Raw genomic sequence first — 18,879 nt, 5'->3', positions numbered from 1 at the left:
TCGAACTCATGAACCGTGAGATCATGACCTGAGCTGAAGTCGGACGCTTAACCGACTGAGCCACCCAAGGCACCTCATCACTGTTACTACTTTAGTCGGAACCACCAACATGTCTCGCACGGATGATTGCAGTTGCCTTTTAACCGGTCTCCAAGCTTCTGCCCAGGTCTCCCTGCATCAGCCAGCTGGGTTCTTCAGTACAGCAGTGAGATCATTTCACTTCTCTGCCCAAACCCTCAGTGACTCTCTCTTTCCTTCAAAGGAAAAGCCAAAACCCTTACCAAGGCCTGTTAGGATCTGCAAGATCTTCTCCTTTCCCCCACCCATTACTTCTCTGACTTGGTCTCCTGCTACTCTTTCACTACAGGTGAAGTGGCCCTGCTTTTCCTGAAACATTCCAGATGTGTTTCCATTTTCAGGCCTTTGCACCTGATGCTCCATCTGTCTAGAATGTTCTTCGCTAGATATGTGTGTACCTCTTCGTTCCAAGCCCTTTCTCCAAGGTCACCTTCTTCTGGATGGCCCTAATTACCATTGCAATCTGCTCTCTGCCTCCAGCACCCCTGATCCCTCTGCTCTGTGATGGGTATACCTCACAGAAATTGCAGGTTTGGTTGCAGACCACTGCAATAAAGCCGTCACATGGGTTTTTTGGTTTCCCATGCATGTGAAAGTTGTTTTCCTTATACTGAAGTCTACGAAGTGTGCAATAGCGTTATGTGTGAAAAAACGCAAAACAACGTGCATACGTTAAAGAATACTTTATTGCTAAAAAGTGCTAGCCATCATCTGAGCTTTCAGTGAGTTTTAATCACTGATCATAGATCACCATACAAATATAATAATAATGAAAAAGTTTGAAATGTTGTGAGAATCACCAAAGGGACACAGAGAGAGCAGCCGCTGTTGGGAAATTGTGCTAATAAACTTGCTTGACACAAGGGTGCCACACACCCTGAATTTGTTAAAAAACAAAAGTAGTATCTGTGAAGCCCAATAAAGTGAAGTGCAATAAAATGAGATAGGCCTGTATTTTTCTGTAACTCTTGTTCAGGAGGAGACTAAATACACTTATTTATTCTCATTGTTTTAGTTGTCAGCTTCTCCCACTAGAATGTAATCTTCACGAAGGCAGAGGCTTTCGTCTGTTTTCCATCCCCGAGTCTACTACTTTCGGTAGTACACGTTCTCAGCAGGTGTGTTAAGTGGATGAGAGCAAGCCGTGAATGCTGGCCTCTGGCTGGCTTCCTCCCACAGGTGGTACTGGTTCTCTCTTCAGACCCGCCTTCAGTGTGTGTTTGGGGGGTTGGAGCAAGAGTGCAATTTCCCTGGGGATGGTTTCCAGGCGAGGGAAGAAAAAGAGAGAAGGGAAAACCTGTCGCGCTATTGTGGTAATGAGTTGCCTTGTTCCTGCTCAAGTGATAGAGCCTGGTAATCAGAGGGCCTGGCCTAGTTTGATGTATTTGTGTTCTGTTATTTTTACTTAACATTGTATGAGCACCTCCCTCACTTTTTCTTTCATAGTCTTCATTATTATTATTGTTATTATTTTTAAAAATTTTAAATGTTTATTTATTTATTTTTGAGAGAGCTCAAGCAGGGGAGGGGCAGAGAGAGGGAATCCCAAGCAGGCTCCATGCTGGCAGTGCAGAGCCCAACTCCGGGGCTTGATCGCAGGAACCCAGAGATCATGACCTGAGCTGAAATCAAGAGACTCTTAACCGACTGAGCCACCCAGGTGCCCCTCATTATTATTACTTTAATGGCTACATATTTAAAATACAGTCCTAATGACTCAGCCTTGAAGGCTGACATGTAAACAGGGAGATGATCTTGGGTTGCTTTTAGGAACCTAACGGTAAGGTAGTTAAGAGCCCAGGTTAGAGTTTGACTGTCTGGGTGCAAATCCTGGCTCTGGCCATTTCCAGCTGTGTGACCTTAGGCAATTCATTTAACTGTTTAATTGAGTTTCCTCCTCTGTTAAAAACTGTGATAGTAATAGTACTTGTACAGTATCTGGATCTGTAATAGTAACAGGGTTATTTTTTGGAGAATAAACGAGTTAATATTTGCAAAGCACTCGAAGTGTAGTCTTCAGACCAGCATGGTCGGCAATATTGGGGGGCGGTGCTGGTTAGACATGCAGACTGCGGGGGAGGGGGTGCCTGGGTGGTGCAGTCGGTTAAGTGGCTGGCTCTTAATTTCGCCTCGGGTCACGATCTCCTGGCTCATGAGTTCAAGCCCCGTGAGCATTTCTGCACTTACAGTGTGGAGCCTGCTTGGGATTCTCCCTCTCCCTCTCCTCTGCCCCTTCTCTGCTTGTGCTGTGTCTCTCAAAAAAAATAAACTTAAGAAGAAAACCAAAAAGAAAAAGAAATGCAGACTCTTAGGCCCCACCCCAGAACTAATGACTCAGAATGTTCATTCTGACAAGCTCCCCAGGTCTTCCCATGCACATTAATGCCTGAGAAACACTGACTTCAAACAATGGCTGGGACAGAGCAATTACTACATAAGGTTGATTCAGTTTTAAAGTAGTTCCGATTTTTCGCCAGTTAAGACCTCCGAAACTTATTTCTTATCTGTGTCCAGCAAGACTTTCTACTGTAACTGTGGGATCTCAGGCTAACCACTGCACATCTCTGAGCTCTGGCTTCCTCACCTGTGAGGTGAAAGAGTCAGAGATGAATAATTTCAGAAGTACCCCACCACTGTCTTTCTCTGGCATTCACTGCTGCTTATCATCTCACATTTTACTGAGCAGGGCATTTTATTTATTTATTTATTTATTTATTTATTTATTTATTTATCAACGTTTTATTATTTATTTTTGGGACAGAGAGAGACAGAGCGTGAACAGGGGAGGGGCAGAGAGAGAGAGGGAGACACAGAATCGGAAACAGGCTCCAGGCTCTGAGCCATCAGCCCAGAGCCTGACGCGGGGCTCAAACTCCCGGACCGCGAGATCGTGACCTGGCTGAAGTCGGACGCTTAACCGACTGCGCCACCCAGGCGCCCCGAGCAGGGCATTTTAAAAGACGAGAATTTATTTTGGAAACTGGATAAGAAAGAGTAAGGCTTTGGAAAAATGTTTGCGAATATTCCTTGTCGTGCAAGCTAGCCAAACCACAGTTGTTGTTGTTGTTATTATCTTAATCTCACAGGTATATCTTATTTTGTCTTGATGTCTGTTTGATGGAACTAAGAACTGGCAGAATCCTGGTGCTTTTGGGTGAAACTGCTCTCTGTGGTCATTAATCCTTTTAGAATAAAGAACAATGGTCCTTAAGAATTATCTATCTTTTGGTGACATAATTGCTTCATAGGCTATATATCAGAGAGAGCAAGAAATTCTAAGAGATTAATCTTCTAAGATGTAGTCAGTCGTCAAAGGATATTTGTCTGGAAAATAGCCTCTAGAAAATAGCTCTTGTTTTATAGACCAGGAAAATGAAAAGGATGGTGTTTCCCTTGGAAACATTTTCATAACGACTTTCAAGATTTCTAGTATCTTCCTACCATTGACAGAACAGAGGTCAGACTCCTTGGCCTAGTTAGTAATCTTTACCCCTCTTGATATGGCCCCAGATCATTTGTTGTGGACTGAATTGTGTCCCCCCCATATTCATATATTAAAGCCCTAACCCTCAATGCAACTCTTTTTGGAGACAGAGCCTTTAGGGAAGTAATGAAGGTTTAATGAGGTCATTAAGGGTGGGGCCTGAAACCTATAGGACTCAGGTCCTTATAAGAAGAGGAAGAGACACCAGAGAGGGTGCTGTCTTTCTCACTGTGTGTACACACAGAAGAAAGGCCCTGTGAGGACACCATGAGAAGGTCAGAAAGAGAGGTCTCACCAGAAACCAACCCTGATGGCACCTTAATCTTGGAATTCTAGCCTCCAGATCTATGTGAAAATACATTTGTAAGCCAGTAGTCTGTGACATTTTGTTATGGCAGCCTGAGCAGACCTATACACCCTCCTTCTCACTTTGTTATAGCTCGCCTCCTATGTGCCCAGGACTTGCTTGCTTTTATATCTTTGCTCCTGAATCCTCTTTGGATGGCTTTCTTCTCTATTGCTGATTTCAAAATCTTAGTAGGCTCTTTGCAGGGGTAATTAGTTAAGGTTATGGAATGATATCCTCTTCTACGTAGGGTGGGCTGTAAATCCAACAATTAGCATCCTCATAAAAAGAGGAGAGGACATAGAGATCCAACTGTAAAGATGCAGTTGGAGGTTACACTTATGCTTCCACAAACCAAGGAATTCCAGGAGCTGGAACAGGTGAGGAAGATCTTCCACTAGAACCTTCAGAGGGAGCATGGACCTATTGACACCAATTTTGGCCTTTTGGCTTCCAGAACCGCAAGAGATTAAATTCTCTCCACTTTAAGCCGTAGAGTTCATGGTAATTTGCTAGCCCCAGGGAACTAATACACCTTCTCTGATCCTCCCAGGGAAGAGTTCTCAGGGACCCTCTACCTCCTCCCTGGACTTTGTCCCTTCTGATATAGATTAAGTGAATTCCATCATTTCACCATGACTGGCCCCTGGAGGGGATAATCTTTGAGCCAACAATGTGCTCATTAGAGTCCTGGATACTGCAGGGTTTGTGATCGACAAAAAAATGTGAGTGCAGGACTGTCACATTTCCTAAGGAAAATAATATTAACTGCTCAGGACAAAAATCTCCAAGTGATGACACCTGCATGTGACACGATCCAGATTAATTTATATGGAAACATGTAGTACAGAACAAGAATTTCCTATAGAATAGATTTAGTGGTGGTTCATTGAAACTTTGTGAGGACTATTATTTTTAATTTTTTTATTTTTAAGTAATTTCTATACCCAACGTGGGGCTTGAACTCACAACCTCAGGATCAAGAGTTGCATACTCTACCGACTGAGCCAAGCCAGTGCCCCTGTGAGGGATATTATTGTGTAGTGGAAAGGAACCAGACTAGGAATTGAGGACTCTGGGTTGGGGTTCAAGTCAAGGTCCTGCTTATACCTGGCTGTGATTGACTGAGCTTAGTGTCGATATTAGCAAAGTGGATATAAAACTGTCAATGCTACCTGCCTCATGCAGATGTTATGAAACATATGAGGTAAGTTATGAGAGAGGGTTCTGGAAGCTGCAGAGCCCATGAGAATATGAGCTGGGTTGACCATTATCTAGGTGGCCTTGTGGAGTCAGGAAAACAGAGGATTTAGACCTACAAGGGAATTAATGGGTCCTGTAGTGAGCTCCCTAATTTCACATGAGGAAACTGATGCCATCAGGTGCCTGGGTGGCTCAGTTGGTTGACCATCCAACTCTTCATTTCGGCTCAGGTCATGATCCCAGGGTCATAGGATTGAGCCCCACATCTGCACTGGGTGTGGAGCCTGCTTAAGATTCTCTCTGTCTCTTCCTCTGCCCCTCTCCCCCACTCTCCCTCTTTCAAAAGTAAAAAGAAAAAAAAAAACAAAACGATTGTGACTTTAACCATCTAGTTTGAATCAAGGAAACCCACGGTGGGAGACTGTGCCCCTCCTCACTGAGATGAGACGTTGTGTATACATAACAAAGGGCCACAGTGAGCAGGAAACTTGCAAAGTTTCTTTAAGAACTTTGTAAATAATGTTATATTATGTAATTATGTAATAATGTTATATCTATAATAACTCATTTCATGAAATGACTCTTTGGAATTCATTTTGAAGAGTGTGCTAAAAACCTTTGGCAGTCACTCTCTGGTATGGGCACACTTTACATGGCATTTATTCAGGACTTAGGTTATCGTGTAATATTGTGCCCTAGATTATTTGACAGAGAGAGGTGTGGGTTTTTAAGGGAAGTGGACTAGATGGAGATACCCAGAGAAGACACTGGCAAGTCAGCTGTTCTTGATGGAAGAGTAAAATGAATGTTTGTGTCAATAATATGATGTAGAGATTGATAGCCTAATTCTTGGACCTGAACCTATTAAAATGCAAAATTCTGGTAATCTCAGCTGCTTGCTGAGGGAGGAAAGATAGAAACAAACTATACTGTAGATGCAAGTGACCTTTTGTCTTTAAAACATCCTTCACTGTGGGAAGGCAATAACAATGGTCAGAGCAGAAATAAATGAAATAGAGACGAAAAAGACAATAGAAAAGATTAATGAAACTAAGAGCTGGTTCTTTGAAAAGGTAAACAAAACTGAGGAAAGGACTCAAATATATCATAAAAGAGATAACAGATACCACATCAAAGAGTCATAAGAGACTACTCTGAACAATTACACTCTGACACATTTGATAAACCTATAAGAAACAGATAAATTCCTAAAAAATGTATAACATACCTAGAGTGAATCATGAAGAAGTACAAAGTCTGAATAGACTGATCACTAGTAATGGGATTGAATCAGTAATCAAAAACCTTTCAACAAAAGTCCAGGACCAGATGGTGTTACTGGTGAATTCTACCAAACATTCAAAGAAGAATTACTACCAATCCTTCTCAAACTCTTCCAAAAAATACAAGAGAAAGGAACACCTCTAAACTCACTATGGGATCAGCATTACCGTGATACTAAAAGCAGACAAAGGACACAAGAAAAGGAAATTACAGGTCAATATCTCTGATAAACATAGATGTAAAAATCCTCAATGTAATATTAGCAAACTGAATTCAACAATTTGTTAAAGGAATCATACACCACGATCAACTGGGTTTTATTCCAGGGATGCAAAGATGGTTCAACATAAAATGAAGGATAAATTTCATATAATCATCTTAATAGCCACAGAAAAAGCATTGGACAAAAACTCAATATCCACGTATGATAAAAACCCAACAAAGTGGGTCTACTCAGCATAATAAAGGTCAAATATGACAAGCCCACAGCTAATATGCTCAATAGTGAAAAGCTGAAAGTTTTTCCTCTAAGATCAGGAATAAGACAAGGATGCCCACTCTGGCCATTTATATTCATCTTAGTGTTATAAGTCCTAGCTGGAACAATTAGGAAAAAGAATGAAAAGTCATCTAAATAGGAAAGGAAGAAGTAAAACTGTCACAAATTTGAGATACTTTATACGGAACATCTTAATTTTCCATCAAAAAACTATTAGGACTAATAAATGAATTCAGTAAAGTTGCAGGATACAAAATCAATATATAAAAACCTGTTGTGTCTATACACTAATAACAAACTATTAGAGAAATAAAATAATCTCATTTACAATTTCATCAAAAAGGACAAAATACCTAGGAACAAACTTAACCAAGGAGGTAAAGACCTGTATACTGAAAACTGTAAGACATTGATGAAAAAAATGGAAGATGACACAAATAAACTTTTTTTTAATTAAAAAAGTTTTTAATGTTTTATTTATTTTTGAGAGAGAGAGAGAGCGAGCGAGCAGGGCAGGGGCAGAGAGAGAGGCAAACAGAGAATCCAAAGCAGGCTCTGGGCTCTGAGCTGTCAGCACAGAGCCCAATGTAGGGCTGGAACTCACAAAACGCAAGATCATGACCTGAGACAAAGTCGGATGCCTAACCAACTGAGCCACCCAGGCACCCCGAAGATGACACAAGTAAATGGAAAGATATTTTGTGCTCATGAATGGAAGAAATAATACTGTTTAAATGTTCACACTACTCAAAGCAATCTGCAGATTCATGTAATCTCTATCCCCATTCCAAAAGCATTTTTTCACAGAAATAGAACAAACAGTCCTAAAATTTGTATGGGAACGTAAAAGGCCACGGATAGCCAAAACCATCTTGAGAAAGATCAAAGCTAGAGGCATCGTGATCCCTGATTTCAAACTATATTACAAAGCTATAGTAACTAAAACAGCATGATATTGGCATAAAAAGACACATAGATCAATAGGACAGAGTAGAGAGCCTGGAAATAAACCCATGTGTATATGGTCAATTATTTTTTGACAAAGGAGCTAAGAATACGCAATGGACAAAGAAAAGTTTCTTCAATAAAGGGTGTTGGGAAAACTGGATAACCACATGAAAAGAGTGAAGCTGAACCATACACAAAAAATTAACTCAAAATGGATTAAAGGCTTGAATGTAAGACCTGAAACCATAAAACTTCTAGAAGAAAACATAGGTGCTAAACTACTTGACATTGGCCTTGGCAATGATTTTTTGGATTTGAAATCAAAAGAAAAGGCAGCAAAAGTAACGAGTGGGAGTCCATCCAACTAAAAAGCTGCTGCCCAGCAAAGGAAACCATCAACAAAATGAAGAGGCAGCCTTCTGAATAGGAGAAAATATTTGCAAATTGTATACCTGATAAGGGGTTAATATAAAAATAAAATATATAAAGAACTCATACAACTCAGTAACACTCCCCCTCCCCCCAAATTTGATTAAAAAATGGGCAGAGGAACTGAATAGACGTTTTTCCAAAGAAGACTGACAGATGGCCAACACATGAAAAGATGCTCAACATCACTCATCATCTGGAAAATGCAAATCAAAACTACAGGTAGATGTCACCTCACACCTGTTACAATGGCTATTTTCAAAAAGACAAAAATTAACAAGTACTGGTGAAAATGTGGAGAAAAGGGAATCCTTGGACAACTGTTGGTGGGAATGCAAATTGGTGAAGCCACTATGGAAAACAGTATGGAGGTTCCTCAAAAAATTAAATATAGAACTACCATATGATTCAGCAATGCTACCCCTGGGTATTTATCCAAAGGATAATATGAAAACAATAATTCAAAAAGATAAGTGCACTCCCTTGTTCATTGCTGCATTATTTATAATGGTCAAGACATGGAAACAACCTAACTGTTCATCAATGAATGAATGGGTTAAGAAAATGTGGAATATAAATACATACAATGGACTTTTCATCCATTAAAAAAGAATGCAATGTTGGGGCACCTGGGTGGCTTAGACGGTTAAACTTCCAACTTTGGCTCAGGTCATGATCTCATGGCTCATGGGTTCGAGACCTGCATTGGGCTTTGTGCTAACAGCTCAGAGCCTGGAGCCTGCTTTGGACTCTGTGTCTCCCTTTCTCTCTACCCTTCCCTCTCTATCTCTCTCTCAAAAATAAATAGACGTTAAAAAAAATTTTTTAAAAAGAATGCAGTGTTGCCATTTTCAACAATATGGATGGCCCTTGAAGGCAATATGCTAAGTGAAACATGTCAGAAGAAGATCCTGCACGAGATCATATGTGGAATCTAAAGAAATGAACAGTAAGAAATGGAACTCATGGATGTGAAGAACAGATGGGTGGTTGCCTGAGGAGGGGGTGGGAGGTGGGCAAAATAGGTAAGGGGGTCCAAAGGTACTAATTTTCAGTTGCAAAATGAATGCCACAGGGACGTAATGCACAGCATGGTGACTATGGTTAATAATACTGCATTGCATATTTGACAGTAGCTGGGATCTTGAAAGTTCTCATCAGAAGAAAAAACACTTGCGGTTATTGTGGTGATCATTTTGCAAAATAAACGAGCATTGGATCACTGTGTTGTACACCTGAAACTAACACAGTGTTGTGTCAATTATTCAAGAAAATTCTTTACTGTGAGCAAGATTGCATGGTTGGTTACATGAGAGAATGCTCTCTGTGTTAGTGAAATACAAATAGGAAACCATTTTCAGATAGGAACTTATTCTGCAGTACAGAAAACATTTTGTGGAGAGGTTCTGTGATTGTGGCAAGGTGTAGGTCTCAAAGTTATGCTTTGCTAGCTATATGAAGAGCTGCATCTTTAAATGACTTCACGGGACGTTTTCAAGCAACTCAGCACTTGGCAGATTTAATTTTGATGAGCAGGAGCAGGTGGGTGGCTCAGGCTTCTCAACCTTGAAGCAATGACCCCAAATGACTTTGTTTTTTTCCTGATAGCTGCAAGATAAAATAAGATTTAACTAAGTGACTTGGGAGAGGTCTATCCATTGTTCAGGTGAAAGGGAGAGGAGTGTCTGACAGGCAGCAGAAAGAAACAGGTGGGACAAAAAGCACAAAATGATGGCAGCCCTGGGAAGCACGCTGGCAAGGAGTCCCCAGGCTTGGTGCTAACTTGTGAGAACAGTTTCTGTTTAGCACAAAGAAATTAAACCCAACCAGCAACAGGGCTCACACAAGCGTGCTTACTTGGGTGACTTGTGAGTGCGAGATTTCTTTCCTGTTTTCCTGCAGTTTGGGTGAGAGACCTCGGCGCCGAAAAACACTTCCATTCAGGCTTGCGCCTTTTAAGAGCTTTGAGAGGCTTTGAATACTTTGAAAAAATATATAACTTTTCTGAAATTGTTTCCGATTGGAATCACTTTGACATCATCTTTCCCTTTTTCTAATGATTCTATTTTCTACCTTCATCCCCCTCCTGCTTCCTCTCTTCTCTTTCCCTCCCCATCTGGGTAACGTTTCTGGCACCTGGCTTGTTTGCCGGGAAAAAGACAACTGCCTGCAGAGGAGCAAACCCTCCCGTGCTTGCTGGGCTGCACGGGGACCCTCCACTCCTAGCTGGGGTGGAACGCTGAGGCCGCACACTGGGTCCTGGGCTCTTGGAAAGGGAAAGGCCCTGTCTCCGACCCCTCTTTGCACGATATGGGCAAGTCCAGGGTCTCATGAAAGATTTTAAAACCTTTGAAGTCCTTGGTCTGCCTATCTTTCTAAAAAATTCTTTGGTAGGCTAATCATTTTCTTAACATTTTGTACTTGGGAGCACGATTATGGGGACAGAACGCATTCAAGTGCATGGCTTCTAAGAAAGCTACGGATTGGAATTTGGGAGCATGTGCAAAGTGCCATCCGTAAATGCTGGGAGAATCCACACAGTGGGATAGGGTTGGAGTGATGCGTTGGATTTGGTTTCGTTTGGCATAAAGAGTCTATCAGTCTCTCTTATGTTCAAGTCTCACTGAATTCATAAAAGTTTGTAAACCAGAATCAAAGTATATTTGTTATATGTCCACACCCACTGTTGTTTAAAAAATCATGACTTCTCTTCAATTTGTACTGTTCTTTCTTCTTTGTCAATATCACCTCCTCCCATTGTTACTATTAGATACCTCCATGAGTCTGTCTACACCTATGAAATGGAAGATTTATGGTAATTTATTTAACACAGATCCCCCAAAGACTTATACATGAAGTAGTCAGATAATGATTTAAAGATCATCGCTCCAGGGGCATCTGGGTGGCTCAGCTGGTTAAGTATCCGACTCTCGATTTCAGCTTGGGTCTTGGTCTCAGGGTCATGAGTTCAAGTCTCATCATGGGTGGAAAGGCCACTTAAAAAAATAAAAAAAAAAATAAAGATTCTTACTGTAGATTTTTCAAGCTTCCATTTCAGTTTTGTTTTGCTTCCTTCCCCACTCCTTCCCTTTGCCTCCCCCACCTCTCTGTCTCTCTATATATGTATATATACATATATTTTTTGAAACCTTGATCATTTGATTAAGGTGGTATTTGCCAGGCTTCTTCTCTGCAAAGTACTATTTTTTCTCTTTTGCGATTAGTGAACAATTTGTGAGGAGATCCTCTATGACTATGCAAATACACTGTTTCTTATTAGATTTTCACCCACTAAGGTTAGCATCCACAGATAATTTCCTAACTCCAACATGCCAAGTAATAAATGGGGAAGAAATGGAGATACAAAATCAAAACATTTGCAATGCTCCCTTTACTGTTCTGCAATGTGTTTTATAGGTGATACAAAATATCTACAAAATAACTTCAACTACAGGGTTGCAAATGAAAGAACAGTGATTCATAGGAAAATCTGTATTTCAGTAAGTAAATGCTTTGACATTTCTACACAAGAGGACACACTGAAGGAGCCAGATTTGAGAAATTCTGGTGACTGGTAATGGCTACGCATACAGAGGTGGCTTAGTGATGGCTCAGATTCAGTCAGTGGCATTATGTTAGCAATGTGATTTTTGAAACCAGTGAACAACTCTTGGTAAAGTTTGGAGCAAATAGTGCAAGATGTTCCCTCACTTTACCCCACAGTGGCAGTTTCCCCACCCCACTCCCCACAATTTCCCTAAATACATTAAAATAGTGCAAAAATGATTTCAATTTAAATCTAAAGCACATGCATACAGTTTGGACAGTTATAAATAGGTTCTTCACCTACACAGATTTAGGGCGAGACACTAGACAAATCGTACAGAACATAGAATATTTCTTTGCGCTGTGGCACCCACCTGCTTATTTCAGGACACCTGCCATCTCTGGCCCACACCCACTAAATGTCTTTAGCATCTTCTGACCATTTAGACAATGAAATAACCCCACAAATGCCCAAAATGTCCTCGGGAGGTGGAGTCATTGGTTGAGAAGCACTGTTTTAAGATTTTTCGGAAGCTCCGATTCCTACCCATCCTCCCACCAAACAACCAAACAGATAGACATATATTTTCTCTTGGCATTCTGAAGTAATTCTCTCTCCCTTACCCATTTGCTGTAGTCTTCCCTATTGCAAGACTTTTCTGTTTCCACGGATGCATAATGTGTTGATTTGATGTTTAGGAGAAGAATGTCAAATAGCGTCCACCATACTTAACGAAAACCAGAAATGTAAGAGACATTTCCTAGAACTCCAAACATTCTGCACACATTTCCTTCCCCTCACATATTGTAGATGGCTTTAACTTCATTTATAAAAGGTTTTGCCCCTCAGTGTTCCTGAAGTTAGATTAAATCTGAAACAGAAATGTGATCAGATAACAGGTGGGTTTGGTTTTGGAAGGCTGTCTTGCCTTTCACATTGGAGTGAGAAGCATTATACACAAGTACTTGAGTGCCCAGCAATCCACTTGTGGAGGGTTAGCCTGTTGAGAAATCTTCCAAGTATCCAGAATATTTTGACAAGGGAGGATCTTGACCACCTGATTAATTAATGTTAGGAGCAATGATAACATGAAAAGAGTTAGTCAAAGGAATCTAAGGAAGAATAATTTGGTTTGATCTGAGGGGTTTTTGTTGACTGAGTTTGGACAGATATGTTAACAAAAACATTTTGTTTCACTATTTGTCATCCCTGGAGTATCCCAAATCAATTTTCTCTGCGTCTCTCACTTTCTCTCTTGTTTGCTTTCTCAGGCCTCCCATAATTTGCCTTCTTTAATACTTTCATGTTCCAACTTTTCATATGTGATGAGTCAGACTTCTAACTGAGCTGACCAAATGGTTTCACTACATTCCTGCTCTAAAATCACATTTACAATTTTCATAGGTCAGCAGCAGAGAAAAACTAGAAGTGCCTACCAAGCAAAGATGGGGTGTATTAATTTTGTGGTTTTTAACTTTGTGGGCTTTTTCTTTGTTCTTTCGGATTGTTTCATGCCATCTTCCCTGCTCGACTTTTTCTCAAGAGTGTTCTGGATGCCTTGACTTTGGTCGGTTACTGCTTTGGCTTGTGGCAACATGACAAAGTGGCACAACAGGACAAAAATGACTTGATCATTCCAGCTGAGTTTTCTGGGCATTTCATTCACAGTACAAGAGAGGCAGAATGAGTAGAAAACTGGAACATGTAGCTCCTCATTGTCCCTTTGTTGTTCATGCACTCAGCAAATGTTTGCAGAATTCCCTGTACGCTTCATAGTAGGAGAATATGAGGGAGAAAGACTGGGTTCCCATGGCTACGATACGAGCTGGTGAGGTGGCTTAAAGAATTCAGGATGAGGAGGTAGACAGCCTGGTTTCCCCTTCTGGTCCCACCTGTAACCAGCCAACATTGTCTGAACCATGGACTTCTTAAAAAAAGAGTATCTGTTTTGTCTACAATCCAGTGTGATTGTGAAGGCCAAGTGAAATAAGAAAATTCCAGGAATGACTTAAAAATGTTTTTTAATACCAAAACACAAAGCAGCTTTTTTCTGAGACCACATAGATGAGAATTAAGTTTTGGGAGTCTGGGGTCCAAGTCTGACTGCCAACCAGACAGTAGCTCTGCCCTGTGCCTCCCAGAGCAGCTGAGAGGACTGTGTGTCACAGAGCAAGCCCTTTGAATGAGGGCGGAGTGGGCAAGAGAACAAGCCAGCCGTCCTATTGTCTCTTCAACCTCAAAACGTCAACATTGAGCTCGTCACATCTTCACCTTGGCTTTAGGCCACCACTTGCCCTTTGCGGTTCTTTCTGGCCCTGATGCCCCAGCCTTTTGAAGTTGATGGCACGGAAGGCAGCCATGTCCTCCCCCAGTAGGATCCTTGGCTACACCGGCAGAGGGACAGAGACGGGCCGGAGCGGACACGTCTCTGACAGCGTGTGGTTCTTCCTGCGGTGTGCTCATGACTCTGTTTTCCGAGTCTGCCAAGGATGGGCGCTACCCAGGGGTTTTCACTGAATAATTAACGGTGTGTTGAACAAAATCAAATGGCAATGGTAAACTAGAGAAAAAGAACTGGATTTGATGAGCCATGTTCTAGTCTGGGCTCCTTACCTACTACCTTTTTTCGAGGCTTTGGGAAAAGTACTGCACCTTTTTGCACCCTGGTTTCCTAATGGGAGAAGCAAGACTACTGATAGCTGCCATGGTCACGTCACAGAGCTACTGTGAGGGTCAGATGGAAGGGGGGTGTTTGGAATGTGATCCACTAAGCTCCCTAGGGCACAATGAGCACAAAGCACACAGAAAAAGCACTCCTAAAGAGAAGCAACGGAAAGGAAACAAAACGTATTGAGCATTTATTATGACGCTGACTTAGTGTTAGGTATCATAGATGTTTACATACATGTGTGTGTATAAATTGTGTGTATGTGTGTGTGTGTATACACATATATATATATACACACATATATATACACACATATATATGTATGTACATACACACATATATATATATTTATATATGTTTTCACATGTCATCTCCACAGCAATTCTGTGAGGTCGGTGTTGTCTCCATTTTGGTCGGGGAGGTTAAGTGACTTGCCCACGATTGCACACTGCCGAGTGGACTTGTAGGCACTCAAAGCCAGGTTAGGCTGCCTCCCAAACTCTTGCTCTTCACATGACACCTGCTCCTTCAATACTAGAACGAATAAATAGCTTGACTCTAGGCACATTAGTGATTTCTGTGCTTGGATATACGGAGATGAGACAAATAAATAAACCAAAAGAGCCAATCTTTGTATCTTAATCCAAACAGGATTTGTGTATTTGAGAAAGGAAAGGCCAGGCTAAATGCATGTATCAGAGTGATTCAAAGCTGAGGGTTCTTCAAACACCACACCTAAGTGGGTGTTTAATCTGGGAGTATTAGAGGAATGCCAGTGACAAGGCTGCCATAGGGTCCCACAGGGAGAGTAAATATCCATCGTGATATCCTGAAGCCAGAACACATGACATCAGCAGGTGGTTGGATTGACAAATCCGGTTGAATCTGCCTGCTGGGAAGCATTTCACATCATCCTTGCTGGCCAGAACTAAAAGTCACTCGACTTAAATGAAAACTACTGACAGGAAATGCAAAGAATTTATGAAGGAATGTGTTAAGTGGCAACTCAAGTGTAAATCTCCGAACGTTTTGTGTCTAGGGATCTATGAGAAGGTTTAGGAATCTGAGTATTATAGATATGTTTAGTTCGTGGCCAGTTCGTGGCCTTATGTTTAGAGTCACATTTTAAAACTGGCCCCTGGATTGTAGAAAGACAGAAAAAACAATCTAGCCATTTGGTATGACTTGTTATAAAATGTAGCTAGTGCTTTTTAAAAATAGTTCCAAACCAAATTAGCTCTGGGCACCTGCTGGAGCTTAGTGTGTTTTCAGATAGACTTGTTTGCTGTCAGCCACACACACACACACACACACACACACACACACACACACCACACATAATAATAAATAAAACCCAACAGACACACACACACACACACACACACACACACACACACACACACACCCCAACAAAAATGCAACCCAACAAAACCCTCCACCCACATGGTTTGTTGTAAAACCTGATATTCCTAATGCTTTTTTTAAAAAGTCACTTCTCTTAAATCATTCAAGTACAGGAAAAAGACATTTGGCATATTGAAAGGTTGGGGTAAATTATTTGTTGTTAGATATCGTCTCAGAGTCAGGGGAAGAAGAAAGGTAGGAGAGGTTTGATAATGCGATGGATTGATAACATTGTGGAAGTTTGTCTAATTCCTTATGTAAATTTATTTCAACACTGATATTACAAAATGGCTGGAATTTTGAGATTTTCAGTTTCACTGGATAGGCCCCTCAAGCCCTCTTGGTTACCCTCCCGTTTATACAAGCCAAGCGTAGATAGGCCTTTCAAATGATTTGGATTCATTTATCTGATAGAAGACCTATAGACGGTGTCTAAATGAAGGACGGCTACAATTATAGCAACAAAAATGGCAAACATCATTTTATGGAGATTTTATATTTTAGGCAATAGTGAAAATGGTCACTTGCTCACAGAGGATGCATAAATCTGGACCAACATTGACAAATGAAAAACTAATTTCCTCAGAGCTCTGGGACTGATTGAGGTCTTGCAGCCTTCATTGAACTCCTCCCCTGCACTAGTTTTCTGACTGCAGTCAGGGAAGAATTCTGTTTTGTTACATTATGTTTCATATAGTAAAAAGGCTTAAAGAAGCCAATCATCACTAGGTGCGTATCATTGAGTAAAATACACTGACTTAGTAGTGACTCACTCTGCCTTACTGAGTAATTTGGAGTAATTTTCCTAACCACTGCAGTTTCTTGAACTCAAACTGGTATCTTAAAGGTCCTGATGGGGTAATTGGAATAATAGCAACATGGATAATGGTGAATACCTTGCTGCTACCGCATATTAAATACCTGGTACTGAAATGGATGCTTTATATGCATTTTTTATATACCTGATAACAATCCTGTAAAAATAGTTCTTATTAGCCCAATGTTATAAACGGGGAGACTGAGCGTCTTAGAATCCACACCATCAAAAAAACCAGGACTGTTAGAATTTGAATCTAAGTCAGCCTAACTCAAAGCAATGTTGTCTTCATTCTAGAAGAGGAAAAAAAAAATGTCAAGGAGACTTTTTCTCCAGGAAGTGACCCACAAAATGGCAAACTGGCTGTGCTCCTCTTCTTTGGGTTCTGAAACCTGACACATAAATATGATATAAAAAATATATTGTCATTAAGTCTGAATGAAGAGATATAGGTCAAAACTTGTAGACATTCTCTAGATACCCTTCTAAACAGGTGTGGTTTAAATTAACCCAGTGGATCAGAGTAACAAAAGCTGCTGGGTTTGCCAAAAGGACTGGTCAGATATAACCATTAAAATGCATGAGTTCTCTATTGAGTAATCCATTTTCTTGCCATGGAAATCTTAAAATAAACTTTTCTTTACGAATGTGAAGGCTCACTAATTCTCTTTTCACTAAACCTCAAGCCCTATAATTTTTACTAAGTACCGGAGAGTTTCACAAATGCTAATATCAGAGCATTGTAGTCTGTTACAAAGATTGTTTAAATTATCAATGCAATATCAAATTCAGTATTTCTTACAAGTGATTGAAATGAATCCACATTTACCAAATAAAGGTACTTTAGTGGAGTTAACCCTTGATCTGTCCTGTTGATAGCAATTTTGGTGAACCATTGACATTAGTTATTTGTGTTATTTATTTAAGGTAATCAGATAGGGTTGAAGCAGAGCATTGCTATTTATGTATTTAATTATTTATCTCATAGTATTTAGATGTTTAGCAAACTGAAAAAATATTTATTGGTTTTCAATTGTTTTTTCTTTTCCACTGAGAGAACTCAAGCTTTGTGTAAGTCCTTGTCTGCACACCTGTGGCCAAATCAGAACTTCACTTGTCACTATTTATTTATAGAGCCCTGTCATGTGTTAAGTATTTGGAAGCATCTTCCACTACTAAGTTAGCCCTCAACTAATTGGATCAGAGTTGAAAAAAATCCTATTATGAATGTCTGAGGTTATGTAGGCTTGGCTAAAAATACCTTGTTTCATTCTTATGGTATGTTAAAAAAAAATGGGAAAGATCATATAAGTAAGTAACTGAATAGCAATGCATTTATCTCTTGATAAATGTAATCATGAGACATCTCCTAGCTGAAACCTTTCTTTACTGTCTGATATAAACCTTTCCCTATTGCCCAAAGTACTTAGGTCGTATCTTTTTCTTATGCAAGACCACCTGCTGGTGTGCATGTTGCCAAAATATACCCCTCTGGTTGGACTAATTATGAAAAGGTACCCCTGCCTCTGGGTCCAGGCTAAGACAGTTCTGTGCCAGCTCTGTGTAGACTGGATCTCAGCTCCACTTGTCTTTCCTTGTTGTGTGTGGTGCCCTGTTCTTATGTATAGTCTGTACTGTCTTACAGATATTTGTATTTTATCATTCACTTAATCAATGAATGTTTAATAAGCGCCTATTATAAACCGGGCACTAGTTAAGCGCTGGAGAATACAACAGTGAATTAGGCATAGACCCTGCCCCCAAGGAACTCCTATTTTAGTGGGTAAGAGAGATACTTGTGTCAGTCAGTGTCATGGCAGCAAGCAGATGGTGTGTCCACAGGATGAAGAGACTATTCCCAGTCAGGGTGTAGGGAACTCACAAGAGATAGTGGAAGACGTGGGGACTAGTTATGCAGAGGTTCAGAGAAGTTGATGGGAGGAAACAGTTACTGGCTGGAGCTGAAACCTAGATGGGGGGATACAGGCAGGAACTCTATAGTGAGGGAGAGTGGAGGGAGAAAATACCCCATCCTCACTCTAATTCTGTCCTGTGATCCCCTGATTTTCCTCCACCATAGGTTAGGAGGCAAGGAAGTTCATTGACGGAGTCCTTAGAGGTCAGCCTCCTGGAAGCAGAGAACAGGGTGGAAGAGAAGGAGGGAAAGATGAT

At 40.7% G+C, this 18,879-nt stretch overlaps 1 long non-coding RNA gene across 1 annotated transcript in view; it reads left to right on the top strand.

Annotated features, from left to right (window-relative positions):
• LOC121038109 (uncharacterized) overlaps nucleotides 1–18,879 on the top strand; it is a 130,367-nt gene that overhangs the window by 52,034 nt on the left and 59,454 nt on the right. The window lies entirely within an intron of this gene.

The sequence above is a fragment of the Herpailurus yagouaroundi genome, unplaced genomic scaffold, assembly GCF_014898765.1.
Source record: "Herpailurus yagouaroundi ecotype Mexico unplaced genomic scaffold, PumYag 165, whole genome shotgun sequence".
Classification (NCBI taxonomy): Eukaryota; Metazoa; Chordata; class Mammalia; order Carnivora; family Felidae; genus Herpailurus; species Herpailurus yagouaroundi.
The sequence above is the reverse complement of the archived record's forward strand: the minus strand, read 5'-3'. Positions and strand labels throughout refer to the sequence as shown.